Source organism: Ursus maritimus, unplaced genomic scaffold, assembly GCF_017311325.1.
Source record: "Ursus maritimus isolate PB19 unplaced genomic scaffold, ASM1731132v1 scaffold_3, whole genome shotgun sequence".
NCBI lineage: Eukaryota > Metazoa > Chordata > Mammalia > Carnivora > Ursidae > Ursus > Ursus maritimus.
The window spans coordinates 37,811,057-37,830,533 of NW_024425563.1; the positions used below are offsets into that span (position 1 = coordinate 37,811,057).

At 38.1% G+C, this 19,477-nt stretch overlaps 1 long non-coding RNA gene across 1 annotated transcript in view; it reads right to left on the reverse strand.

The window, feature by feature from the left end:
- LOC121105814 overlaps nucleotides 1-14,935 on the reverse strand; it is a 114,922-nt gene extending 99,987 nt beyond the window's left edge. Inside the window, exon 1 of the long non-coding RNA XR_005838532.1 lies at nucleotides 14,853-14,935. This is a non-coding gene — a long non-coding RNA (uncharacterized LOC121105814). The remainder of the gene's footprint in view (nucleotides 1-14,852) is intronic.
- Between the last annotated feature and the right edge of the window lie 4,542 nt (nucleotides 14,936-19,477).

A 19,477-nucleotide genomic window follows, 5' to 3' on the forward strand; every position in this document is an offset into this window, starting at 1 on the left:
TGGGTGTAGTCAGATAGAAAATAATTATGGTATTATTATGAATGGAGTTAAACCTTTGGGGTGATATTGCAAAACATCACAAAGGGATTTGGCTGCCCAATTTCTATAAATGTTTTAAAAATGAACTCCTTGCTGAATAATTTTCTAAAAGGAAATAAATAACAACTTTGAGTTTATGGGCTCCACTACATTTTCCTTGGCAGCCCTATCCCGCTCTCTCAGCTGATGGGAATTAATTTATAGCAAGAACACTTGGTATACAAAATTTCTTGTTGAGTCCCGTCTGTAGTGTGCTTTGATGTCAGAAGCTCTGAATTTCACAGCTTTGGGGTCCTGTTTAGTGTGAGCCTGAAGATTTCTTTGAAAGATACTTTCATTGGATAATTTTAAAGTAACTGTTATACGTTTAAAACCTGGGAATTCTTCATGCTGTTTAAATAAATGACCAATATGGCGTTGCCTTTAATCTGTCTTCAATTATATAATACTGCTGATTTCAGAGAGATTTCCTTTAAATGCACATCTTAGAATTGACAATTCCTTTAAATACAATGGGCCTCAGATCAAAAGTGACTTAAAAGTTATCTTCATATTATACAGTTTAAAAGTAACATGCATTTTACTAGGATCATCGATCTATATCCTTTTAAAAAAGATTTTATTAATTTAGAGAGACAGACTGTATGTGCATGTGAGGGGGATTAGGTAGGGGCAGAGGGAAAGGGGGAGACAGAATCTCAAGCAGACTCAGAGCTGGGCATGGAGCACTACCCAGGGCTTGATTTCACTACCCTGAGATCACAACCTGAGCTGAAACCAAGAATCAGAGGCTTAACTGAGCCATCCAGGCGCCTCAATCTATATCCTTTTTTTATATCAAAAATAAATGTGGTTTTGCATGTGGCCCTATAGGTGCTTCCTCTAAAATACATCTCAATTCTATCTACCTGCCTTTTTTTTTTTTTTTTAAAACTTAAGTGTACTTCTTTTTTTTTTTTTTTTTTTTAAAGATTTTATTTATTTATGTAACAGAGAGACAGCCAGCGAGAGAGGGAACACAGCAGGCGAGTGAGAGGAAGAAGCAGGCTCCCAGAGGAGGAGCCCGACGTGGGACTCGATCCCGGAACGCCGGGATCACGCCCTGAGCCGAAGGCAGACGCTTTAACGACTGCGCTACCCAGGCGCCCACTATCTACCTGCCTTTTTAACCACCATTCTCACCCATGCCTAAGCCACCACCCACTGTCGTCTCTGGCTTGGGCTACTAGGATGGCTTTCTCATTGGTCTTCATTCTTCCATTATTGCCCCAGCAACACCATAAAGCTGACAACCTAAATTGGATTCTTTCAGTAACCTCCTATCGCCCTTGCAATTAAACCCAAGCTCCTCATTGTAGCTTATGAAGCCCTGAACCAACTTACACCAATTCTCCTGCCTCCAACCTGTCTCTGAGTCATTCTCTCCTTCTCCATCTCTGCTTTATCATTTTAGCCTTCTTTCATCTGATAGATCAAGTCAAGATTTTTCCTTCCTTAGGACTTGAAGTGATGGGACTCCTTCTGCCTGGATGTCTTTTCCACTCTACCTGTTGTCATCATTGCGTTCTCTTGATCTTCATGAAGTTTCAGTTTGATGTTGTACCCTGAACAAGTCTGTCCCTCCCATCCAACTTAAACTAGGTCTTCTCTGTTATTATGCTAACTCAGTCAGACAGAGAAGGACACATACCCCATGACATCACTTATATGCGGAATCTAAAGAACAAAACAAACAAATAACAAAAACCAGAAACAGACCCATAAATACACAGAGAACAAGGTATTGCCAGAGGGGTAGAGGGTGGGGAAATGGACAAAATGAGTAAAGGGGAGTGGGAGGTACAGGCTTCCAGTTATGGGATGAATAAGTCACAGAGATAAAGATACAGCATAGGGAACAGAGTTGTGGTATTAATACTGTTGTATGGTGACAGATGGTAGCTACACTTGTGGTGAGCATAGCATAATGTATAGATTTGTCAAATCACTGTTGTCCACCTGAAACTAACATTGTGTGTCAACTATACTTTAATTTAAAAAAATACTAAAATAACTCCTCTTCCATTCTTTTCCACTCTCATCCCCATAATTTTCCTTCATAACACTTTTTCATAATTGAGAACTATACAGTTCTATGTTTACTTGTTTATGGTCTATCTCCTTCCTGGATTCTAAGCTCCACAGAAGTACTGTATACTCAGAATGATTTTGTTTAGAGTCTATACGCAGCATCTAGCCCGAGTAGATTCTCAAAAAAAGTATTTATTGAATAAATGAGTGATTTAGGGCACAGAATGATTTTGTTTAGAGTCTGTACCCAACACCTAGCCTGAGTACATTCTCAAAAAATATTTGTTGAATAAATGAGTGGCTTTATACCTTCTAAGTGCCTACGTCAACCACTTTCATCCTTCTCTATCACTGTATTATCTTCATTACTGAGTACATATTTATTATGGCCAACCACTGTGCTAAGAAATGTAATAGCATTTACATTATCACCTTATTTAAAATAGCTAATATGATAGGATTCTTTCTACTGTGTACTATAGCTTGAAATAAGGGCCAAGGCACGGAGCAGTTGGATAACTTGTGCAAGGTCTCACATCTATGAGTGCTGGTCAAACAGACAGCCCCAGCTCAGAACCCATCTTCTTAATCACTAGACTATGGGACATCTGCTGTAATAGACATTTAACTCCTTCTTGTTCTATGCTAAGGATGCTCTCCAGGAGTCTCAGAATTAGCTTACTGATGCCTGATGACCAGCACACTCAGAAGTGTCAATTATACAAATGTGTTTATCTTGTTATGTCTCCCAGAGCCTCAAAAAAGGAAGCCTAATGCCACTTAGGTCTCTTCTGTTTGGTCTCTGTAGTAGTGGTTGGTTTCTGGATAAACTAGATCACATCCTGCCCAGAAGGTCTGGTCAACCCCAGCTATTTCTCAGATGTCTTCATTGATTTTTGTATTGCTTCTGGCTTGTTTTCAGCACATCACTTTAGTGTCTTACTTGACAGCCCTCTGACCTATTCACTACTGAACTGCTGTTCAGGAATGTACTCACTTGTCCTGCCTGCAGAATAGAGCTGAATTTCTACAGTATTCTGATCAGCTTGACACTTTAAAGGGTGATCCTATAGGTATAGTGAAAGCTTCCTTGGCCATAATTTAGTAATATTTAGCAAAATGGGTTCCAGAAGGATGAATGCAGTGTTACTTTTAACGTTTTATCACTTTATTGCATCTATATTAACTGACCTAGTTAGTTCAATCACTAGGTATTACTGAGTATTTATTATCAAGACAGTACAATACTAGAAATACACTAGCAGAATGAAAAATATATAGCGCTCTTAAAGAAGATATAACCTTATGGGGAAAATTTTTCATTTAATAAACACCTTAGATAATTATCTAGAATAGTATAAGATCAAGCACTGGAATGAATGTTGCCAACAATGTGTACAATTGAAATGAAAAGAAAGCATATGGCTATGGACAGGAATTTATAGTGAAAGCTTTACTAACATGCAAGGATATTTGGCCCACATTAGGAAGAAATGTGGCATAATGGTTAAGAGAGCATGGGCAGGTGCAGAGAACCTAGATTCAAGTTTGGATTTCTCCATTCACTAACTGAATGGCTTTGGACAAGTTGCTGGATTCCTATGGCACCAATTTAACTATTTGTAAATTTATAATAATAGCTTTTAGCTTAGAGAGTTAGTTGTGATCAGGATTGCAGTGAATACTACATATAAAAGTTTAATTTAGTGATTGGACACAGAAGGTATTGTGTAACTACCACTGGCTTATATTATGAAGGGTGGATGGTATTTGCATGGGAAGATGGTTGAGGAAAGAATTTCAGCAAAGGGAACAGCACTATTAAAGACCAGGAGCTGGGAATGAGCATGGCATGTGCCCAGAAAGGAGGGAGAGGACCTGCCTCAATGGAATCTACAATAGTCTAGTATCTTCTATCAGCTAATCTTGCCTTTGGACAAAAAGTAAAACTATTTGCTTTTTGGGATAACCAAAAATTCCACCCTGTCTCCAAAGAGAATTCAATACCACTCACTTTGAAGTGTTGATTTCCATCTGCACAGCACATTTCTCCACTACCATTCCTGCCAGTCTTCCGAGACATGCTCTCACTCTTTTAACACAGGTTGTTATCTCCTTGTCAAATGATGCCTCAATGCAAGGAACATTCCCAAGTCACACCAATACAGATACAACTTTTAGCTTTGGACTTTGGATAGGCTAGCAATCCAAAAGCAGAATAAAGCATAATATATGCCTCTGTCTTATCTGCTCTATAGTACATAGAATCATTTCTTTCCATTTTCATGAGATTGTCTTTGTGTTCCTTTACAGTAGATTTTATCAGCAGCTACAATGAGATGTTCAACAAAGAAGTTAGACTATATTTGAGCTCTATCATAAAGGCATGGATGACAAATGTCAGCCTTGCTGAATAAAAGGTGGGGAGGGCTGAATAGCAAGAAGCTAATCTCTTCATATTAGAAAAATTACTCTTTATTTCTTTCTGCAAACAACTGGATAATTCTCCCACTCCATTTCCATGGAGTCTGTAACGTGGAGATACAGTCAAATAGCCTATGAGAGAAACAGTGCTGGTGTTCTCAGAAAGATACTGTGAGCACCTTGCCCTTTTATCTGAGAAGCTCATAATACCTTCAGAGAGTCACATGGCTAACAGACCCTTCCAGCCAGGCTTTGCCTTAATCCCTTCTAATCCTCACCGCAGCCTGTTCTGTCAATGTTATTCTTCCCTTTTGGGCCAAAGCACATAGAAAGTGTAGAACCCTCCGTACAGTTTGTGTTGCCAGGTATCCCAAGCCTCACTGCCCCGTGCCACTAAGATACCTGATGACCCCACACCTGAGCACTGTGGCTACGGAGAAAGGGAGGTGTGCTACAAACCGTGCATGCTTGCACATGCATGTGCACCAGCTGAAAGAAAGCAAGCCGGGGCAAGGTTTTGTGGCTCTACTCAAACAATCTGGGACTTGCTGGAGAAGAGACAGATGTTCCAGTAAGGAGCAGAGGGCTTTCAGTCACTTCTGGCTTAAGATTCAAATCCTTAAGACGAGCTACATTAGACGCTGTCTATGTGATGGCAAAACGTTCATGAAAAAAGCAGCGGGCAAACAGATTATCTCAAACTGTAAGATTCTGGAGTCATGTTGACAAACAGCCATTTGAGATTGGATGGAATGTCTACTTTCCTTTGGGGCATGCTGGCATTCCACATACAGGAGGTAACTCTGATGGCTGAGCAGAGTGAAAAATGGACAGTGTCCACCCTCTTTAGCTTCTGACTGGCAAATGTCTGCCTGCCATGCTGTTAGGCTTAGAGGGCCTCAAGCAGCCAGGACTTGGGCATGGTGGGCCCCATTCTCCCTTCCAGGCACTGAGAGCCCTCAACCCATACAGGCCATAGCAGTGTCCAAAGAAACAGCACATGCTCACAATGTCAGAGAGACAGTGGACCACCCTATAACAGTGGCACCCTTGGGCACTGAAATCCCATTTTTAATAAATTCTATTTTTAATAAAACCATATATATATATACACACACATATACATATATATATAGCATATACATGTATATATATGTATATGTATAGCATATATATGTGTGTGTATATATATATATATATATATATATACATATACACATGTATATATAGATTTAAAAATACATATGTGTATATATAGCTTTTAAAGTAAAACTGGCTTATTGGCCTTCTTATGTTCCCTTCCTGAGAGAACAGGAAGGACTGGTCATGCAACTGAATATTTGGGGGTATCTGAATACTGTGTCAGCATCTGTGCTTATCCAAATCCAATTTCTGTCAGGCCCCCAAACTTCAAAATTCTGTAGCCAGGGAAGACTGGAAAATGTAGAAGTCATGATTTTGCTCCTGGGTACTTAGCCGCAGTGATGAGGTGCTTAGCATCCTGTACCACCTGCATTCTAATGGGCCATAAGCTATTCTGGTTTTTCTGAGGCTTTGCTCAAAGTAAAAAGGATAAGCAGCATGCTCCATCTTTAGTATTCAGAACTGAGAAGAACTGCACTATAAGCCGTCTCTTATGCTTTCCTGTCAGCACAGATATGCAGGGGAGGGGGGTCCTACTATATTGGATAGTTTTAGAATAGCATCCAAAGTGATCTTGAAGTAAGAGGCTACAGACTGGTTAAGCCTGTGGTGCCCATGACATTTGTTTCAGAGTTCCTCATTGTTACAGTCCTGAGATGACTGTAGCTACGATGGCCATGGATAACACATGGAGAAGGTAGAGCTCACATGAGCCTTGTATAGTCACCAGCCATGCTCTCTGTTCTCAATTTCTCACTATGCCTCAAATGGCCTACCAGCAGTTAGGCACAACTTTTCTGATGTTGTATTGGTTCTAGAAGCATCATACGGGAAGAGCTAACATCTGACAGCACAGATCCTGTGAGATTTATAAAAATGACAGAAGTCACAAGCAAGAAGCAAGCTTTGCATTTGACATCCTACCGTGTTACAAAAAAGTAATTTTTAATGCAAACTGAAAACCAAATTTCAACATACTTTTCAAAAAGTTGACATTCTAAAGCATTTCTCCTGCAGCTTCATAAGAATTGTTATATTCATGCTGCAGATGACACTGAAACATTTTTTTAGATACTGAATACAGAGAGCATTTCGTACAGAGTGTGGGTTTAACCCAGAGCTAATCTCTTAAATTAATCTTGGAGTTTCTTTTTCCATTTTAAACAGGAACTAGGTAATGGTTAGTTCGGAGAGAAAAAAAAAAATGGGATACAGTTTCTTAATAATCAGCATGATATTTTTATTGTTCTCACTAGCCCTAGGTTTCTTTTTATTGACACCCACGGGATAACAGTGCTGTCTCTCAGATTCACAGGTGGGCACAAATGCATCTACATGATTCTAGAGAGCCATCTCTCCTCTCAGCTTTCTTGTTGACTCATGTAGGAAGGCCCAGAGCATAATTAACACTAATTAAGTTTCTCACTATTCTGAAAACCCTTGCTCTCTGGAGGAAGCAGAAGAGGTAGGCCTCAGAGATATTCTTTTCTTCTTCTTTCTAGTGTAAGCTATGTCTTGTAGCAACTTGAGGCTGGGGACCAACTGTGTAAAAGCACTAACTATACATTCACATTTGTCATCTAAATCTTCTTTCAGTCAGTAAAAATTTACTGAGTGTCTATTATGTGCCAAGCAATAGTTTCTGACACTGTGGCTAGAGGGATAAAAGAAAAAGACAAAAACAAACAAACAAACAAACAAAAAAAGAAACCAAAACTCAGCCTTCATGGGATTTTTTATTTCCATAGGACAGATAGACAATAAGCAAGAAGAAAAAATAAAATATGTACCTGATAAGTAATGCTAAGTATTAAGTACAGACAGAAAAGCGCCCAGCATGTTGGGGCAAGAAAAGATGGCTGAAATTTTAGGTAGGATATCCAGGAAGAATCACTGAGAAAATTTTTGAGTAAGTGTTTAAAGGAAATGAGGAAGTAAGCCATGCAATGATGTGGAGAAAGAGCACTCCAGCAGAGAAAACAGCAAGCTCCCTGAGACAGCGTGTTCGGGAAATAGCAAAAACACCGGTAAGCCCAGAGCAGAGCAAGTGACGGCAGAGTAGAGAGACAAGCCAGCGGTCACATCATGTAGGGCCCTGGAGGCCATCGTAAGGACTTCTGCTTTTACCGAATAACATCAGAAGGCAGGAGAGTCTTTTAAGCAAAGTCGTTGCCATCTTCTTACAGTTTAACAATATCATGCAGGCTGATGTGCTGAAACCAGACTGTATACGGAGCAAGGATGGGGCACCATGTAAGAAGCTACTGCAGTAATCCAGTCAAGAGATGACAGGTTTTGTCAAGGGTGTGGATGGTGTGGACCTGAAAGCCAGGGTCGGATTCCGGATGTATGCATATATGCCGCTTTAGTCAAATTAATACTAAATCAGATTAATAACTATAAGAAAGTCCTTTTAAACACCCATAGGGTACACAAAATATATGATGTCCTCTGCAAACATATGTAGTGAAAAGATCTACATAAATTCATATTCATTCCTTACATTCACTTATGTTCCCTGCTCAGACTGCATATTTATTCTTAGTTATCCCATTATAAGAAACATCTTGATTCAAACAAATTTGATGACTTAAACTTTGAGTTCCTTAGGCAAAGCATATTCTATATACACATAATTTTAGAATACATTTTCATACTTACGTGTAATTAGTAAATGGAAATTCACCGTTGCCATCTAATACTCATACTTTCTATAATATTTCTCTGGTGGCTGCCATAATTTGTGGAAAACAGTATAAAACTCTGGTTCTCTAATGCCACGCCTGTATTAGTCCTAAACAAAATATTCAGACGTCACCCTTTGCAGAAGTACGCTGCCTCACCTAAGGCTGCATCCCCTCCGCGGGGTAGACCACATCCAATGACTGCTCTGTGCAGGGTACAAAGATATGGCCACCTTGCCTGGATTCACAACTTGGAAGGACCAGACCAGCTCCAGAGCTCCCTGGGGACTTGGCCAAGGTCTTTGTTACAGCTGCATCATAGTTCAGCCTTTCCCGCTGCCCACCCTGCCTTTTTCACTCCCTCACAGGTGTTGTTCCCGAGAACAGTCACCCAGTAAATTTATTGCATGTAAATCTCTACTTTTCAGGAACCCAAACTAATACATTATGACCATATTTATACAGCTGTTGCTTAAGGAAATTGAATAGTGAAGCCATAGATACAGCCAGAGTTTCAGCCACTTAAAAAAAGAAGAAAAAAAAAGGGAATACACAACAAAAGGAATGAATGTTAACTACTACTATTTTAAATTTTAATTCCGATCTAATCTCCAAACTGCTTACTATATCAGTTAGTTATTTATTTTAAGGAAAAGGCTTTTAAAACAAGTGCTAACTTTCAAGGGAAAATGTTTTGCCACTGTACAAAACGTATTCCCTACTCTGCAAATTATGGAAAACATATATGCCGAATTTTAAAAATAGCTGTCCTTAGAAATCAGAAGTATATGACATAATTACTTGAGCATGCATCTTGGAAAGAGATTAAGGGAGTTATATTTGAAATTGTTCTCTAAGTTCCTCAACTACTCAGCCATTAATGAAATGAACACCTTCTCCCTATGTATCCATATCCTTGTATCTATAGTCAAGTTCAGATCTGCAAAGTATATGTATTCATAGATGAGCATGCTTAGAAGTGTTCTCTTGAATGGGGATTCTTTTGTAAAGTATTTTAAACAAAAAGAAACACTGCCTGCCACTGGAGACATCTGTATGCCACTGTCAGTTCATCTCCCTGGAAACAGAAGAGAGGTTTATAATATAATGTATTCTGGTAATAGCAGTCACCCTGATAATATATGACATAGATATAGCAATTCTAACTATGCACCACAAAACACTTTATATATGCATTAATAAATTCCAGTAAAATTGAAATACAGTCAGTTGAAATTATTTCTTTTCTCATGTGTTTGACTAACAGCACCTCAAGATCAGAGATTCATATTTTCATTCTTGCTCTCTCTCTCCCCTTCCCCCAACCCCATTTTGGGTTTGCTTTGGGAGTGATTTCTGTTTTCCCTAATGTTTTTATAAAAACCAGGTAAACAGATTGTTCTTTGGGGGGGCTGAGAAATTATTGCATGATCACAACAAATCAGTATAATGAGACATATAAGAAATCTGAGAATAATGTTGTGGGAACAGTTCATTGTTGCTAAAAGGTTTCACTTGTCATACTTGGAGCTATACATTGCATTTTATAATATTAGAATTAGAAATAACTTTTTAAATTACCTATTTCAAATTATTACTTCTTCAGAAGAAAAAAATCAAGCCCAATAAGATAAAGTATTTACTTCAAGGTCATAGACTCTTTGTTGTGAATTAAATTCAGAAATGCAGATGTCTTTCTTTTCAGGTTGAGGCACTGAGGACGAATTTAACCTTATTCTGTCTCAACATATGGCACAGCAATGGAAAAGACATAAGAAGAAATGTAACTCTATAATTTTGTTAAGAATCTAAAGAGGGTTTCAGCAACAGAACAGAAATGTTGAGAAATTTCTGGAAGATATAAGTAGGCTTCTCTGTCTCTTCAATCCATTTGTATACATGTTGAGTACACTCGTCTATTTCCTTGCCCCATTCATTGAACTCAACAAGGTGGACCTCCCTGCTTAGAGTCAAGGAGGTGGTGTTCTGGCCAACTGCCTGCTACCCAGTAAGTAGATCACACAAGAGTGAGAAATAGATCATTCTGACAGTTCATCTTATTGGGGAAGGTTGTTGTTTTTTTGTTTGTTTCTTTGTTTGTTTAAGATTTATTTATTTATTATGGTAGGGGGAGGAATGGGCAGAAGGAAAGGGAGAGAGAGAATCTCAAGCAGACTCCCCACTGAATGGGGAGCCTGATGTGGGGCTTGATCCCACAACCCAGAGATCATGACCTGAGCCGAAATGAAGAGTCGGATGCTTAACTGACCGAGCCACCTAGGCCTGCCTTGGGAAGAATTTTAAGACATACCACTGGCTGACCTGTGAGATGCATTGGGTGCTTGGAGGCTCCTCACCTGCTCCCCAGTCCTTAGAATGTGGGTTCCACTTGCCTTTGCCACTCCCAGAGGCTGCTCCAAGGACTCAGCCTTGAGATGGTGATGTGGTGTTGAGAACACCTGCAGAATATACTCAATGAATGCAAGGCCTCTACATAAATCTTTAAGATTTGGCAGATGGGTACAGGGACCCACTAATCTTCTTCTTCTTCTTTTTTTTTTTTTTTACTTTAAAAAATTAACATAAAATGTATTATTTGTTTCAGGAGTACAGGTCTGTGATTCATCAGTCTTACACAACACACAGTGCTCACCACAACACATATCCTCTCCAAAGTCCATCACCCAGTTACCCCATCCCTCCCACCCCCCTCCTTTCCAGCAACCCTCAGTTTGTTTGAAACAAAAAGAAACCAGAGAGGGAGACAAACAATAAGAGACTCCTAATCTCAGGAAACAAACTGAAGGGACCCACTCATCTTGCTGCCACTAAGACATGTCTCATATTAAGTTCCATCTGTTTATTAAAACTACCACCTACCAACCTAGAGTAGACTGCCTCTTTCTTTGGTCTCTCCCTGCCCTCCACGTTTGGGGTACAGTTTCAGATTACACCTGGGAAGCTCCCAAGGAGGTTATGAACCAACACATTCTAGGACAATTCAATGTACCCGCGTGGAGCCATGCTGCCTGTGTAAGTAACGGGGACTCATAATCATACTGACTGTGAAATCCTGACCATATTACTTGCTTCCTTGGAGACTCAATTTACTTATGTGTAAAGAGTTAATGATAACATACCTACTCATGCAGCTAGAATCATTTGTTGTTTTTATTTTTTTTCCCCAAGCCTCAAACATATATACTAAAGAGACAAAAAAATATTAGATGAATATACTCATGAATTCTGAAACCAGAGCAAAGCATTCCACATTCTGAAACAGGTACAGGAATGGACTGACAAAGTTGTGAACTGTTCCTCCAAATCAAGCTGCTAAGAAACTCTGCATTTAGAAGTAATAACTATGGAGAACAGGAATGAAAAATGCAATGATGTCCAGAATAACTAATTACAAAACTTTCTTCCAAAAAGCTGAGATAATCAGGCCACTCCCCATCCCCACATAGAAAAAGAGCTGACTGTGGATTTTGTCCTCAGGATAGAGCCAAGGAAACATTATCTAAATTAGAAGCTAATTTAATTGATCTGGGGTAGGACTTCAACTTCCAAATCTTTTAACAGTTCTCTGGATGCCTCTGGAGTTAAAGGCCATTTTCCTAAGCTAATGGTTCTCAAAGTGTGGTACCTGGAACAGTAGTCTCACCATCATTTGAAACCTATTAGACATGAAAATCATTTGACCCTATGTTAAATTGGCTAAATTGCAGACTCTGGGTATGTAGTCCAGCAATTTGTGTTTTAATAAGCATTTGGATAACACTGATGTATGTTAGTTTAAGAACCACTACTCTTAGTAAAGTGAAGAATCTAATTTAGAGGATTCTTATTGACCCGAATATCTGGGTCAGAGCCTAAATTAGAAAACAATTATATAACTCCAGACTTCTATGATAAGAAAAAATAAGAGTGAGGGAGGGGTAAAAAGGATGAAAAATTAACTCTATTTAGATAAAATAATGATTTACTTTGATAGTACCATGTATTGTTAGTGAAAGTCAGCTTTCCCATTTCTAAAAAATAAATGATGCCAACTTAATCAGCTGTGTGACCAAAAAGGACCCTTAACAACTTGTATATATTAAGTTAAAAAGTTAGATTCAAAAGAATTAAAAAATTTGTACCCGAATAAACAGTATTAGAAACAACTTACAAACAAAATCCATATTTAATCAAAGAAAATATATATATTTGACCATATGAACATCCTCAATATCATCTACAGTGACTAATCTATAAAAAGAAAATGATCAAGGGGCAAGAATACAGACAAATCACAGAAAAATACTGCTGGTGGGAATGCAAGCTGGTGCAGCCACTCTGGAAAACAGTGTGGAGGTTCCTCAAAAAGTCAAAAATAGTGCTACCCTATGACCCAGCAAGTGCACTACTAGGTATTTACCCCAAAGATATAAATGTATCTGCACCCCAATGTGCATAGCAGCAATGTCCACAATAGCCAAACTGTGGAAAGAGTCGAGATGTCCATCGACAGATGAATGGATGAAGATGTGGTATATATGTATACCACATACATACACACATACACACACACACAGGAATATTACTCAGCCATCAAAAAAATGAAATCTTACCATTTGCAATGACGTAGATGGAACTAGAGGGCATTATGCTAAGCGAAATAAGTCAATCAGAGAAAGACAATTATCATATAATTTCACTCATATGTGGAATTTCAGAAACAGAAAAAAGGAGCATAGGGGAAGGGAGAGAAAAATAAAACAAGATGAAATCAGAGAGGGAGACAAACCTAAGAGACTCTTAAATAAACTGAGGGTTGCTAGAGGGGAAGGGGGTTGGGGGATGGGGTGGCTGGGTGATGGACATTAAAGAGGGCACCTGATGTAGTGAGCACTGTTTGTTATATACAACTCATGAATTACTGACCTCTACCTGTGGAACTATATGTTAACTAACGGAATTGAAATTTAAAAAAAGAAGCTTACAGTTCACATAGGGCCATGGATGAAAAAAGAGTCAACCACAAGAAACTGGAATTCTACACTGAAGTAATTAAGCAAGACCAAAACCCAAGAAGTTAATATGAAAGTAGATCAGAAATGGTGGAACCCATGGGGCCAGATTGAGGGAAATGGGAAACCACATTCTAGAATTGACTTCACATTAGGAAACTTGCAAAGGAAAACAAAATAACAGTAAACTGAATTCACTGAAGATAAGCACACAATGTATAATAATGAAAAATACATAAAGAAAATGCAGAAATCCTGACTTCTTTGCAGCTAACATATAAGGCAAAACATATAAGGCAAAAAATGATAAAATTATAAGGAGTAATTCAGTAATCCACCATCCAAGCAGAAGATTTTAAATTATCTTTTAGAAACTGAGACTGAGCATTTGTAAAGCTAGTATGACTATAGAGGATTTGAATACCACACATTACCATGTTTTATCTACTAGGTATGATTTGAACTCCGCATTCAACTAATTTTCAAGTGCACATAAAAATTTTCTTTTCAATTAGCCAACATATAGTACATGATTAGTTTTTGATGTAGTGTAATAATAATTTTTTTCCTTTTTTTTAATTTAATGTTCTACACATAAAAATTTTCAAAGACCGACCACTCACTAGTCCACAAAGGAAGTCTCAACGTATTCCCGAAAACAGCTATTCAGCAGATCATATCCTATTATCACACAATTAAATTAGAAATAGCCAATAAGAGATATTTAAAAATATGTAACTAAAAGTCATACTGCTAAGTAATATATAGGTTGAAAAATCATAATGAAAGCTATGAAAAATTATATTCTTAGAACACAATAACAAATGTCAAAACAGACAGACTGAAAGATATGCAGAAACCTGGTATATAAAATGGAAATGAACTAAATATCATGGAGAAAAGTTAGATGTTTAGTAAATGGCGCAAGTAAACTGGTTTTCCGCATGGAAAAAAATTAGGTCCTTACTTAAAACTTTACTTTGAAGTGAAATCGAGATATTTTGGAGAACTAAATGAAAACAAAACAAAACCCAAAGAACAAAAAGCCTTTGAAACCCTCTGAAGAAATTTACAAAAGACTATTTTTATGACCTTGACATAGTAAAGAATTTCTTAAACAGGACACAAACAGCATAATCAATGAAGGAAATAGGTTGATAAATTTGACAATATCAAAATTTTAAAATTCTGCATGACAAGAGACTCCATAAACAAAATTAAAAGACATATTAAAGACTACAAGAATATTTGGCAAAATATATAACAGTCAAAAGATTTTCACTCAGAATATCAATGAACTACAAATCAATAAGAAAAGGTCAAATCAATGAAGAAAGTCTATGAAGCTACAATTCACAGAAGAGGAAACCAAGTGCCCCATAAACTTATAATACGCTACACTTCATTAGCAATAATGGAAATGCAAATAAAACAACAAATAAATACCAATGGCTGCCAAAATTAAAAAGTCTGAATATACCAAATGCTAAGGAAGTTGGAGCCAACAGGAACTCTCATACTCTGCAGGCAGGGGTGTCAAATTGGACCAGTATTTTGCATAGTAATCTAGCCAGAGTCTGTGGGAGATGTTTAGTCATAACCACCTGTTTATCTCCAAAGTCCATGCACTTTCCCTTACAAAACAAATATAGTGCTTTTCTTCCTGTGTAACCCACAAATCTAACTTAATATACTCACAGGGGGCTCAAAAAATATTGTAGCTGCAGGTTTGGTGCCCATCTATGAGCACTAGCTGAGCCATCATTTTGGTGCTGTGGGTTCCTTCTTCAGTATTCTTAAATCAAATTAGGTTCTCAGTGTCTCATCTATTTCTACACATTTCAGTCAGCAGCTCCAACAATGTACATAAAACAAGGTGGTTTTGTCAAATGCAACAGAACAAGCAATTGGCAGGTTATTATATTTTGTAACTCCAAAGAGAATTTTCACACATGTAACACAAATGCCAGAATCCATGCTCACTTCCCAAGTTCCTGGAATATTTTGGTTTCCAGTCCAGAACTGGCTTGGTTGACTACTAACTTTTCCATTAAAAGCTTCAGTCATCCCATTTAATCCGTGAGAATTTCACTATCTACTACGTGAATAAGCAATTTTCATAGTTACTTTAAGAGTGCAAAGGAAATGAAAACATTGGATTTAACTAAGAATGAAAAATGTCGATTTCAAAGTGTTTTACTGAATTTTACTTGGGAAAGGAAAAACATTCCAAGAAAATAGAGCAAACTAGGGAGACTGGATTGTTAATAATAGCCTTGAGACTTTAGCAGATTTAAACACTCCCCTACTGTGTGTATAACATTGGTAAAATAAATAGGCATGAACCCTAAAAGCTGTTGGGCTAAGGTACTTCTAAGAGGATAAGAACAAAGGGACCTAGATTTCTTCTGTTCTTGAAAAATATTAAAAAAATTATGAGCAAAAGTCAGTATTTATATAGGTCTTACACAGAATTGGTTAATGTTAAAGTCATTCTGTTAAAGGTTGATAACAATATATAATAATAAAAGAAAAAACCATAATAAGGTAGAATTCCTGTTCGTATGGCCCTCCAGCCCTTCTCTTCCCACCCTAAAGGCAACCCCTCTGCTATCATTAACTGGGTGAATAGATCTCAAATAATTTTTTTTACCATATAATAATATACATATCTATAAGTAATATAGTCCCCTAATCGGACTCCTTATAACTTGATTCTTAGTACAATGAACTTAGACTTAGAATAGTCTCTCCATATAATGCCTGGCTTTCAAGGTTTGTGTTTTGTTGTAAAATTCTATTTTGGAAGTTAGAAGCTGAAAGAGTTCTCATTGAATTCTTGCAGCAACACTTAGTTCTATAATCCTCATTCCCACCCCTTATGCTCCCCAACCCCCTCCCCCCGACCCCCCACAACCTCCAGGCAGAAGGATGACTTACTCTCACTGGAGAAGAGCATGTGTGAAAAAAGGCAAAAGAGAAAAGCATGCTAACATGTTTCAACGCATTACATTCATTTCCTCAATGTACATGTAACAGGAGGGACTTTTCTGTAATCCTAGAATTACCTGCTAGGATCAAAAACTGTGGACAAAGCAGCTTCAAGTACTTCACTTTCCAAAGAGACACACCAATGAGAGGTGTCAGAAACCTCCCTCGGAGTTTATTAAGAGAGAACTAAGTAAGCTCTACTACTCCAACACTTCACTAGCTCCTCTCTTCAACTGCCCCAAGTCCTACTCTATGTCAGTGGAAGAATAAACAAAAATAACTAAGTAATTATTGGAGTCGAAAGACTCATCAGGAGTGCAGGTTCCACATGTAAAAGGCAGTGTTCATCCCCTAAGTGAAGTTAGTCCCATTTCATCTCCCTTTTTCTGGCCCAGAGGTAGACAGCACGTCCATGCTAATTCCCAGGGGCAGGAATGAGGGGGTGGGGTATTTGAGCAGACCACACATCTCTCACTCTATAGACAGGGAGTGGAAAGAATGCAAAAAGCAAAGTGTAGTCTCTTCTCATGCCCTACATCTGAAACATGGCTAAAGATGAAGCCAAAAAAAGTGCTTTACATGGGATAGGAGACAAGTGTTTTCAACTAGAGAAGACAGCAGTCTATTTATCTTGTTGCTTCTTGTTATTTGCTTTAGTAAATGGAAGTTATCAGAAAATTTTGGAATCTATACAAGTTTTTTTAAAGAATTCAGCAGCATCGTCTACAAGATAGGCAGTAATAGAAGAAAAAATAAAGATTTCATGTTCCTACTCCACTATGTTTGGGCTACTGAATAAAATGTCTATATATGCACAAAACTTAAAAAGACTGGAGGAATATATAGGGATATAGTAACAGATACTAATTCTGCTGGGAAAATTATGAGTGATTATTTTTGTTTTTATAAAAGTTTCAAAAAGCATAAATATGTTCTATAATAAACTTTCAAAGTCAGAATAAAGCTCTGCTCTTCCCAAAAACTGAACAAATGGGTAGAAGTGTTATATGTATATCAAGAATTATATTTAAGGTATATTGCTTGTGAGTTAGTAGTCTACTTAATTCTCAAGACAAAGAGCAGTGGTAATCACAACTGTCACTGTACATTTAGAAATTAGTTTCTGAACACCAAAGTGAAAAACAAAATCCTAGGACTGATTAGAACCCCAGTTGTAGACAAAGAGAAATAAAAAGGGGTTGCAACCCTTTCCCCTTACATCCTTGTGACCTGCTGTATTTCCTTAAAATATAAGATGACCCACCTAAAGGGGGACCTGAGGCTCAACAGAGCTCCAACTACTGCTGGACACAGGCACCTCCTATCTCCCCACGCTAGGGTCTCACTCCTATGGTCTTCAAAGATTTTCTTATCTTGGGCACACCAGGTACCTGTGAGTAAAAGACTCATGGCAACTAGAAGCCTCTACAACCCCTTTCAGGAGGAAGGCCATTAATGCAATGTTTTCATGGAATGTGGTCATTCCCTGAGATCAAAGTGCATTTCTGTTTTCATTATTGAAGGGACTCTCCTTGATAGGCTTACTACCACAGACCAGAAAGAAAGTATTCAGCGAGATCAAGTAAAATTTTGATCATCTTAATTCCAAGGACATTATTTCCTGAATTTTTTTGGAAATATTATTTTCTGGGATATGGTCTTTCCAGGTGGATTATTCTTTATCAAATATTTTAATGTAGCAACTTTACCACTTTGGGTAGATCTTATACTACCACGCAGGGCAAATAGGGTGGGAAGGGAAACTAGATTAATAACTGAATTATTATTTTATCTTTAGTTCAAAAATCCTTCACACGAAGCTATTGAAAACTCAAAGCCAAATTAACATGTACTTTACTCTTTTCTTCTTCATTTGACCTTAATGTCTCTTTCTTTTAGCCATTCTTATTCTATAATAGCAAATTCTGGGTCACTAAATGAAAGAACAGATTTCCAGCTCTTAATCCTATAAAACATAATTAGATGTTGAAAAGAAAATTTTGTTTTTATAGGATATAAAGAAAGAAAACACAATTTCACTAGGACTAGCAGTTTTATTTGTTGGAAGAAACTTGTTGAATTAACCTCTTCTTTTATTGGCCACAATAAACTCAGGTTGGATTATTGGAAGAGTTTTGTTTTGTATTAAAACGTCTCTTTGAATCAAGAGGAATCAGAAAGGAAAATACTGACCCCGGCATGGGGAAGAGTGGGTAAGCAGAAGCCCATATGCTCCTCTTCCTCTCCAGCTGCCTGAACATACACCCGAAGGCTGCAGGACTCTGACAGAACTGTGCTGACCTCTGACATGTATGTCCAGGCTGCTGGACTTCATGCTGAGCCAAACCTCAAGCAAGACCTGCGGGGAACAGGGTTAACTCCTTAGCATTTTAAGAAAGATACATACATGGTCAGTTCATCAGAAGTGGGCTCAACATGTCACAACTCAAAACTCCAGGCCTGGAAGCCCAGAAGGAGAGGCCTCTGGGAACAGCAGTTTCTCTCTACCTCTTGGTCACTCAAAGTACTTGCTCTACGTTCTCTTGTCTCTGCTTTAAACAAGTATAAGAAAACCACAGTCCTGTCTAGGGAGAATGTCCCTGGATCCTGTGAAACATCTCTCACCCCTAGAGCCAGGTTTCATCGCAAACCTGAAGGGAGTATTATGACAAGAGCCTCTGCATTTTTCTGATAAGGTACAATTATTTATTTCCCTCAGGTTTTATGATCCTCAGGGGTGGGAAAATGCTGACAATGTAAGTCAATGACCACAGGTGCTGACTCTCTAAGTGCTGATTTTTCCAAAAGGAAGAAAAACAGAGGTGGTCTAGGAATTAAAATTGTGATGAAGAAGGAAGCGTGACCATGGCAACTGATTTGGATACTAGAGAAGGAGGAAAGGCTTCAAGATGAGTCAGTGTATCTATATCTAACTAAGGGCAAATTAAGGAGAAAGATAAAAATGTTTCGTCACCAAGGCTACATTGCTGGGAAAGGCTTGGTGTTTACATCCCCTTTAAAGCTGGAGCACTAACATTGTTGCTGCTGCTACTACTTCTATTACTATAAACAGTAAAAATAATACTAGCTGCCATTTACAGAGTATTAATTTGT